Here is a 9,965-nt window from a genome sequence, read left to right on the forward strand (position 1 = left end):
GGGTCCTGTTTGGAGCAATGGGCAAAGACATGGGGCTGGGATGGATCAATGGGGAAAGACATGGGCCTGGGAGGGGGTCCTGTTTGGAGCAATGGGGAAAGACGAGGGTCTGGGAGGGGGTCCTGTTTGGAGCAATGGGGAATGACAAGAGTCTGGGACGGGGTCCTGTTTGGAGCAATGGGGAATGACGAGGGTCTGGGACGGGGTCCTGTTTGGAGCAATGGGGAATGACGAGGGTCTGGGACGGGGCCCTGTTTGGAGCAATGGGGAATGACGAGGGTCTGGGACGGGGTCCTGTTTGGAGCAATGGGGAAAGACGAGGGTCTGGGACGGGGTCCTGTTTGGAGCAATGGGGAATGACGAGGGTCTGGGACGGGGTCCTGTTTGGAGCAATGGGGAATGACGAGGGTCTGGGACGGGGTCCTGTTTGGAGCAATGGGGAATGACAAGAGTCTGGGATGGGGTCCTGTTTGGAGCAATGGGGAATGACGAGGGTCTGGGACGGGGTCCTGTTTGGAGCAATGGGGAATGACGAGGGTCTGGGACGGGGTCCTGTTTGGAGCAATGGGGAATGACGAGGGTCTGGGACGGGGTCCTGTTTGGAGCAATGGGGAATGACGAGGGTCTGGGTCTGGGACGGGGTCCTGTTTGGAGCAATGGGGAATGACGAGGGTCTGGGACGGGGTCCTGTTTGGAGGAATGGGGAATGACGAGGGTCTGGGACGGGGTCCTGTTTGGAGCAATGGGGAATGACGAGGGTCTGGGACGGGGTCCTGTTTGGAGCAATGGGGAATGACGAGGGTCTGGGACGGGGTCCTGTTTGGAGCAATGGGGAATGACGAGGGTCTGGGACGGGGTCCTGTTTGGAGCAATGGGGAATGACGAGGGACTGGGACGGGGTCCTGTTTGGAGCAATGGGGAATGACGAGGGTCTGGGACGGGGTCCTGTTTGGAGGAATGGGGAATGACGAGGGTCTGGGACTGGGTCCTGTTTGGAGCAATGGGGAATGACGAGGGTCTGGGACGGGGTCTTGTTTGGAGCAATGGGGAATGACGAGGGTCTGGGACGGGGTCCTGTTTGGAGCAATGTGGAATGACGAGGGTCTGGGACGGGGTCCTGTTTGGAGCAATGGGGAATGACGAGGGTCTGGGACGGGGTCCTGTTTGGAGCAATGGGGAATGACGAGGGTCTGGGACGGGGTCCTGTTTGGAGGAATGGGGAATGACGAGGGTCTGGGACGGGGTCCTGTTTGGAGGAATGGGGAATGACGAGGGTCTGGGACGGGGTCCTGTTTGGAGCAATGGGGAATGACGAGGGTCTGGGACGGGGTCCTGTTTGGAGCAATGGGGAATGACGAGGGTCTGGGACGGGGTCCTGTTTGGAGCAATGGGGAATGACGAGGGTCTGGGACGGGGTCCTGTTTGGAGCAATGGGGAATGACGAGGGTCTGGGACGGGGTCCTGTTTGGAGCAATGGGGAATGACGAGGGTCTGGGACGGGGTCCTGTTTGGAGCAATGGGGAATGACGAGGGTCTGGGACGGGGTCCTGTTTGGAGCAATGGGGAATGACGAGGGTCTGGGACGGGGTCCTGTTTGGAGCAATGGGGAATGACGAGGGTCTGGGACGGGGTCCTGTTTGGAGCAATGGGGAATGACGAGGGTCTGGGACGGGGTCCTGTTTGGAGCAATGGGGAAAGACGAGGGTCTGGGACGGGGTCCTGTTTGGAGCAATGGGGAATGACGAGGGTCTGGGACGGGGTCCTGTTTGGAGGAATGGGGAATGACGAGGGTCTGGGACGGGGTCCTGTTTGGAGCAATGGGGAATGACGAGGGTCTGGGACGGGGTCCTGTTTGGAGCAATGGGGAATGACGAGGGTCTGGGACGGGGTCCTGTTTGGAGGAATGGGGAATGACGAGGGTCTGGGACGGGGTCCTGTTTGGAGCAATGGGGAATGACGAGGGTCTGGGACGGGGTCCTGTTTGGAGCAATGGGGAATGATGAGGGTCTGGGACGGGGTCCTGTTTGGAGCAATGGGGAATGACGAGGGTCTGGGACGGGGTCCTGTTTGGAGGAATGGGGAATGACGAGGGTCTGGGACTGGGTCCTGTTTGGAGCAATGGGGAATGACGAGGGTCTGGGACGGGGTCTTGTTTGGAGCAATGGGGAATGACGAGGGTCTGGGACGGGGTCCTGTTTGGAGCAATGGGGAATGACGAGGGTCTGGGACGGGGTCCTGTTTGGAGCAATGGGGAATGACGAGGGTCTGGGACGGGGTCCTGTTTGGAGGAATGGGGAATGACGAGGGTCTGGGACGGGGTCCTGTTTGGAGGAATGGGGAATGACAAGAGTCTGGGATGGGGTCCTGTTTGGAGCAATGGGGAATGACGAGGGTCTGGGACGGGGTCCTGTTTGGAGCAATGGGGAATGACGAGGGTCTGGGACGGGGTCCTGTTTGGAGCAATGGGGAATGACGAGGGTCTGGGACGGGGTCCTGTTTGGAGCAATGGGGAATGACGAGGGTCTGGGTCTGGGACGGGGTCCTGTTTGGAGCAATGGGGAATGACGAGGGTCTGGGACGGGGTCCTGTTTGGAGGAATGGGGAATGACGAGGGTCTGGGACGGGGTCCTGTTTGGAGCAATGGGGAATGACGAGGGTCTGGGACGGGGTCCTGTTTGGAGCAATGGGGAATGACGAGGGTCTGGGACGGGGTCCTGTTTGGAGCAATGGGGAATGACGAGGGTCTGGGACGGGGTCCTGTTTGGAGCAATGGGGAATGACGAGGGTCTGGGACGGGGTCCTGTTTGGAGGAATGGGGAATGACGAGGGTCTGGGACTGGGTCCTGTTTGGAGCAATGGGGAATGACGAGGGTCTGGGACGGGGTCTTGTTTGGAGCAATGGGGAATGACGAGGGTCTGGGACGGGGTCCTGTTTGGAGCAATGGGGAATGACGAGGGTCTGGGACGGGGTCCTGTTTGGAGCAATGGGGAATGACGAGGGTCTGGGACGGGGTCCTGTTTGGAGCAATGGGGAATGACGAGGGTCTGGGACGGGGTCCTGTTTGGAGGAATGGGGAATGACGAGGGTCTGGGACGGGGTCCTGTTTGGAGGAATGGGGAATGACGAGGGTCTGGGACGGGGTCCTGTTTGGAGCAATGGGGAATGACGAGGGTCTGGGACGGGGTCCTGTTTGGAGCAATGGGGAATGACGAGGGTCTGGGACGGGGTCCTGTTTGGAGCAATGGGGAATGACGAGGGTCTGGGACGGGGTCCTGTTTGGAGCAATGGGGAATGACGAGGGTCTGGGACGGGGTCCTGTTTGGAGCAATGGGGAATGACGAGGGTCTGGGACGGGGTCCTGTTTGGAGCAATGGGGAATGACGAGGGTCTGGGACGGGGTCCTGTTTGGAGCAATGGGGAATGACGAGGGTCTGGGACGGGGTCCTGTTTGGAGCAATGGGGAATGACGAGGGTCTGGGACGGGGTCCTGTTTGGAGCAATGGGGAATGACGAGGGTCTGGGACGGGGTCCTGTTTGGAGCAATGGGGAAAGACGAGGGTCTGGGACGGGGTCCTGTTTGGAGCAATGGGGAATGACGAGGGTCTGGGACGGGGTCCTGTTTGGAGCAATGGGGAATGACGAGGGACTGGGACGGGGTGCTGTTTGGAGCAATGGGGAATGACGAGGGTCTGGGACGGGGTCCTGTTTGGAGCAATGGGGAATGACGAGGGTCTGGGACGGGGTCCTGTTTGGAGCAATGGGGAATGACGAGGGTCTGGGACGGGGTCCTGTTTGGAGGAATGGGGAATGACGAGGGTCTGGGACTGGGTCCTGTTTGGAGCAATGGGGAATGACGAGGGTCTGGGACGGGGTCTTGTTTGGAGCAATGGGGAATGACGAGGGTCTGGGACGGGGTCCTGTTTGGAGCAATGGGGAATGACGAGGGTCTGGGACGGGGTCCTGTTTGGAGCAATGGGGAATGACGAGGGTCTGGGACGGGGTCCTGTTTGGAGGAATGGGGAATGACGAGGGTCTGGGACGGGGTCCTGTTTGGAGGAATGGGGAATGACGAGGGTCTGGGACGGGGTCCTGTTTGGAGGAATGGGGAATGACGAGGGTCTGGGACGGGGTCCTGTTTGGAGCAATGGGGAATGACGAGGGTCTGGGACGGGGTCCTGTTTGGAACAATGGGGAATGACGAGGGTCTGGGACGGGGTCCTGTTTGGAGCAATGGGGAATGACGAGGGTCTGGGACGGGGTCCTGTTTGGAGCAATGGGGAATGACGAGGGTCTGGGACGGGGTCCTGTTTGGAGCAATGGGGAATGACGAGGGTCTGGGACGGGGTCCTGTTTGGAGTAATGGGGAATGACGAGGGTCTGGGACTGGGTCCTATTTGGAGCAGTGGGGAATGACGAGGGTCTGGGACGGGGTCCTGTTTGGAGCAATGGGGAATGACGAGGGTCTGGGACGGGGTCCTGTTTGGAGCAATGGGGAATGACGAGGGTCTGGGACGGGGTCCTGTTTGGAGCAATGGGGAATGACGAGGGTCTGGGACGGGGTCCTGTTTGGAGCAATGGGGAAATATGAGGGTCTGGGAGGGCGTCCTGTTTGGAGCAATGGGGAAAGATGAGGGTCTGGGAGGGGGTCCTGTTTGGAGCAATGGGGAAATATGAGGGTCTGGGAGGGGATCCTGTTTGGAGCAATGAAGAAAGACGAGGGTCTGGGAGGGGGTCCTGTTTGGAGCAATGGGGAATGACGAGGGTCTGGGACGGGGTCCTGTTTGGAGCAATGGGGAATGACGAGGGTCTGGGACGGGGTCCTGTTTGGAGGAATGGGGAATGACGAGGGTCTGGGACGGGGTCCTGTTTGGAGCAATGGGGAATGACGAGGGTCTGGGACGGGGTCCTGTTTGGAGCAATGGGGAATGACGAGGGTCTGGGACGGGGTCCTGTTTGGAGCAATGGGGAATGACGAGGGTCTGGGACGGGGTCCTGTTTGGAGGAATGGGGAATGACGAGGGTCTGGGACTGGGTCCTGTTTGGAGCAATGGGGAATGACGAGGGTCTGGGACGGGGTCTTGTTTGGAGCAATGGGGAATGACGAGGGTCTGGGACGGGGTCCTGTTTGGAGCAATGGGGAATGACGAGGGTCTGGGACGGGGTCCTGTTTGGAGCAATGGGGAATGACGAGGGTCTGGGACGGGGTCCTGTTTGGAGCAATGGGGAATGACGAGGGTCTGGGACGGGGTCCTGTTTGGAGGAATGGGGAATGACGAGGGTCTGGGACGGGGTCCTGTTTGGAGGAATGGGGAATGACGAGGGTCTGGGACGGGGTCCTGTTTGGAGCAATGGGGAATGACGAGGGTCTGGGACGGGGTCCTGTTTGGAGCAATGGGGAATGACGAGGGTCTGGGACGGGGTCCTGTTTGGAGCAATGGGGAATGACGAGGGTCTGGGACGGGGTCCTGTTTGGAGCAATGGGGAATGACGAGGGTCTGGGACGGGGTTCTGTTTGGAGCAATGGGGAATGACGAGGGTCTGGGACGGGGCCTGTTTGGAGCAATGGGGAATGACGAGGGTCTGGGACGGGGTCCTGTTTGGAGCAATGGGGAATGACGAGGGTCTGGGACGGGGTCCTGTTTGGAGCAATGGGGAATGACGAGGGTCTGGGACGGGGTCCTGTTTGGAGCAATGGGGAATGACGAGGGTCTGGGACGGGGTCCTGTTTGGAGCAATGGGGAATGACGAGGGTCTGGGACGGGGTCCTGTTTGGAGCAATGGGGAAAGACGAGGGTCTGGGACGGGGTCCTGTTTGGAGCAATGGGGAATGACGAGGGTCTGGGACGGGGTCCTGTTTGGAGCAATGGGGAATGACGAGGGTCTGGGACGGGGTCCTGTTTGGAGGAATGGGGAATGACGAGGGTCTGGGACGGGGTCCTGTTTGGAGGAATGGGGAATGACGAGGGTCTGGGACGGGGTCCTGTTTGGAGCAATGGGGAATGACGAGGGTCTGGGACGGGGTCCTGTTTGGAGCAATGGGGAATGACGAGGGTCTGGGACGGGGTCCTGTTTGGAGCAATGAAGAAAGACGAGGGTCTGGGAGGGGGTCCTGTTTGGAGCAATGGGGAAGGACATGGGGCTTGAAGGGAGTCCAGTTTCGATGGGCTTCAGAATGTTTGCTCTGAATTCAGAATTGATTGGATTTGAACCTGAATATGTAATTCAAAATAATCCCGCCCCCCAAAATAAAATTAACAAATGCATGCTGGAATTCAGAAACAAAAATCACAGCATCTGTGAAGGGAAAGCAGAGTTAATGTTTTGGGTCCAGTGATCCTTTTGGAATATTGTGTGCAATTCTGGTCCCCTTCCTATCAGGAAGATGTTGTGAAATGTGAAAGGGTTCAGAAAAGATTTATAATAACGTTGCCAGGTTGCAGGATTTGAGCTATAGGGAGAGGTTGAATAGGCTGGGGTTGTTTTTCCTGGAGTGTCGATGGCTGACCTTAGAGAGGTTTTTAAAGTCATGAGGGGCATGGATAGGATAAATAGATCCCTGGGGTACAGGAGTTCAGAACTGTAGGGCATAGGTTTAGCATGAGAGGGGAAACAATTGTTTTCACGCAGAGGCACTTTTAAAAAAAAGAGAAAGACAAAGAGCACATAGGAAGTGATTCAAATGGGGAAAGAACCCTGCACTGCTGTTTGAACCAACAGTAACTTGCACAGATGCTGCCTTTGCTGTTTGGTTTCAGATATAAGTAGTGGAGGCTGAACTGTGGGACAGTAGCATTAGGCCGAACTAACTCAGTCAGTTAATTCTAAAAGCATCTGAATAGGAAGGACAGAGAGGGATATGGGACAAATGCTGACAAATGGGACTAGATTTATTAGGTTATCTGGTTGGCATTGACGAATTCGACAGAAGGGTCTGTTTAGGTAAAAAAAATGACTGCAGATGCTGGAAACCAGATTCTGGATTAGTGGTGCTGGAAGAGCACAGCAGTTCAGGCAGCATCCAAGGAGCTTTGAAATCGACGTTTCGGGTAAAAGCCCTTCATCAGGAATAAAGGCAGAGAGCCTGAAGCGTGAAGAGATAAGCGAGGGGAGGGTGGGGGTGGGGTTGGGGAGAGAGTAGCATAGAGTACAATGGGTGAGTGGGTGAGGAGATGAAGGTGATAGGTCAGGGAGGAGAGGGTGGAGTGGAAAGGTGGAAAAGGAGCTAGGCAGGTCGGAGAAGTCCGGATAAGTCATGGGGACAGTGCTGAGCTGGAAGTTTTAAACTAGGATGAGGTGGGGGAAGGGGAAATGAGGAAGCTGTTGAAGTCCACATTGATGCCCTGGAGTTGAAGTGTTCCAAGGCAGAAGATGAGGCGTTCTTCCTCCAGGCGTCTGGTGGTGAGGGAGCGGCAGTGAAGGAGGCCCAGGACCTCCATGTCCTCGGCAGAGTGGGAGGGGGAGTTGAAATGTTGGGCCACGGGGCGGTGTGGTTGATTGGTGTGGGTGTCCCAGAGATGTTCCCTAAAGCGCTCTGCTAGGAGGCGCCCAGTCTCCCCAATGTAGAGGAGACCGCATCGGGAACAACGTATACAATAAGTGATATTAGTGGATGTGCAAGTAAAATTTTGATGGATGTGGAAGGCTCCTTTAGGGCCTTGGATAGAGGTGAGGGAGGAGGTGTGGGCGCAGGGGAAAGTGCCAGGATGGGAGGTGGGTTGTAGGGGGGGCGTGGACCTGACCAGGTAGTCACGGAGGGAACGGTCTTTGCGGAAGGCGGAAAGGGGTGGGGAGGGAAATATATCCCTGGTGGTGGGGTCTGTTTGGAGGTGGCGGAAATGTCGGTGGATGATTTGGTTTATGCGAAGGTTGGTAGGGTGGAAGGTGAGCACCGGGGCGTTCTGTCCTTGTTACGGTTGGAGGGGTGGGGTCTGAGGGCGGAGGTGCGGGATGTAGACAAGATGCGTTGGAGGGCATCTTTAACCACATGGGAATGGAAATTATGGTCTCTAAAGAAGGAGGCCATCTGGTGTGTTCTGTGGTGGAACTGGTCCTCCTGGGAGCAGATCCGGCGGAGGCAGAGGAATTGGGAATACGGGATGGCATTTTTGCAAGAGGTAGGGTGGGAAGAGGTGTAATCCAGGTAGCTGTGGGAGTCAGTGGGTTTGTAAAAAATGTCAGTGTCAAGTCGGTCGTCATTAATGGAGATGGAGAGGTCCAGGAAGGGGAGGGAGGTGTCAGAGATGGTCCAGGTAAATTTAAGGTCAGGGTGGAATGTGTTGGTGAAGTTGATGAATTGCTCAACCTCCTCGCGGGAGCACGAGGTGGCGCCAATGCAGTCATCAATGTAGCGGAGGAAGAGATGGGGAGTGGTGCCGGTGTAATTACGGAAGATCAACTGCTCTATGTAGCCAACAAAGAGACAGGCATAGCTGGGGCCCATACATGTGCCCATGGCTACCCCTTTGGTCTGGAGGAAGTGGGAGGATTCAAAGGAGAAATTGTTCAGGGTGAGGACCAGTTCGGCCAAACGAATGAGAGTGTCGGTGGAAGGGTACTGTTGGGGATGTCTGGAGAGGAAAAAACAGAGGGCTTGGTGTCCCTGGTCATGGCGGATGGAGGTTTAGAGGGATTGGATATCCATGGTGAAGATGAGGCGTTGGGGGCCGGGGAAACGGAAGTCTTGGAGGAGGTGGAGGACATGGGTGCTGTCACGAACGTATGTGGGGAGTTCCTGGACTAAGGGGGATAGGACAGTGTCGAGATAGGTAGAGATGAGTTCAGTAGGGCAGGAGCATGCTGAAACAATGGGTCGGCCAGGGTGGTCAGGCTTGTGGATCTTTGGAAGGAGGTAGAACCGGGCAGTGCGGGGTTCCTGGACTATGAGGTTGGAAGCTGTGGGTGGGAGATCTCCTGAGGTGATGAGGTTCCGTATCATCTGGGAGATGATGGTTTGGTGATGGGGGGTGGGGTCATGGTCGAGGGGGCAGTAGGAAGAGGTGTCCTCAAGTTGACGTTTGGCTTCAGCGGTGTAGAGGTCAGTGCGCCAGACTACCATTGCGCCCCCTTTAACCGCTGGCTTGATGGTGAGGTTGGGATTGGAGCAGAGGGATTGGAGGGCTGCGCGTTGTGAGGGTGAGAGGTTGGAGTGGGGGAGGGAAGTAGACAGGTTGAGGCGGTTAATGTCCCGGCGGCAGTTGGAAATGAAGAGGTCGAGGGCAGATAATAGGCCAGCGCGGGGTGTCCAGGTGGATGCAGTGTGTTGGAGGTGGGCGAAGGGGTCCTCGGAAGGTGGGCGGGTGTCCTGATTGTGAAAGTAAGCTCCGAGGCGGAGGCGACGGAAGAATTGTTCGACGTCACGGCGTGTATTAAATTCACTGATGCGTGGACGGTCCATTAATGACGACCGACTTGACACTGACATTTTTAACAAGCCCACCAACTCCCACACCTATCTGGATTACACCTCTTCCCACCCTGCCTCTTGCAAAAATGCCATCCCGTATTCCCAATTCCTCCGTCTCCGCCGGATCTGCTCCCAGGAGGACCAGTTCCACCACAGATCACACCAGATGGCCTCCTTCTTTAGAGACCATAATTTCCCTTCCCACGTGGTTAAAGATGCCCTCCAACGCATCTTTAACCACGTGGGAAGGGAAATTATGGTCTCTAAAGAAGAAGGCCATCTGGTGTGATCTGTCTACATCCCGCACCTCCGCCCTCAGACCCCACCCCTCCAACCGTAACAAGGACAGAACGCCCCTGGTGTTCACCTTCCACCCTACCAACCTTCGCATAAACCAAAACATCCACCGACATTTCCACCACGTCCAAACAGACCGCACCACGAGGAATATATTTCCCTCCCCACCCCTTTCCGCCTTCCGCAAAGACCGTTCCCTCCGTGACTACCTGGTCAGGTCCACGCCCCCCTACAACCCACCCTCCCATCCTGGCACTTTCCCCT

This window comes from Chiloscyllium plagiosum, unplaced genomic scaffold (genome assembly GCF_037043375.1).
Source record: "Chiloscyllium plagiosum isolate Xiang-an unplaced genomic scaffold, Cpla_swu_hap1 HiC_scaffold_6, whole genome shotgun sequence".
In the NCBI taxonomy this organism is placed as follows: Eukaryota; Metazoa; Chordata; class Chondrichthyes; order Orectolobiformes; family Hemiscylliidae; genus Chiloscyllium; species Chiloscyllium plagiosum.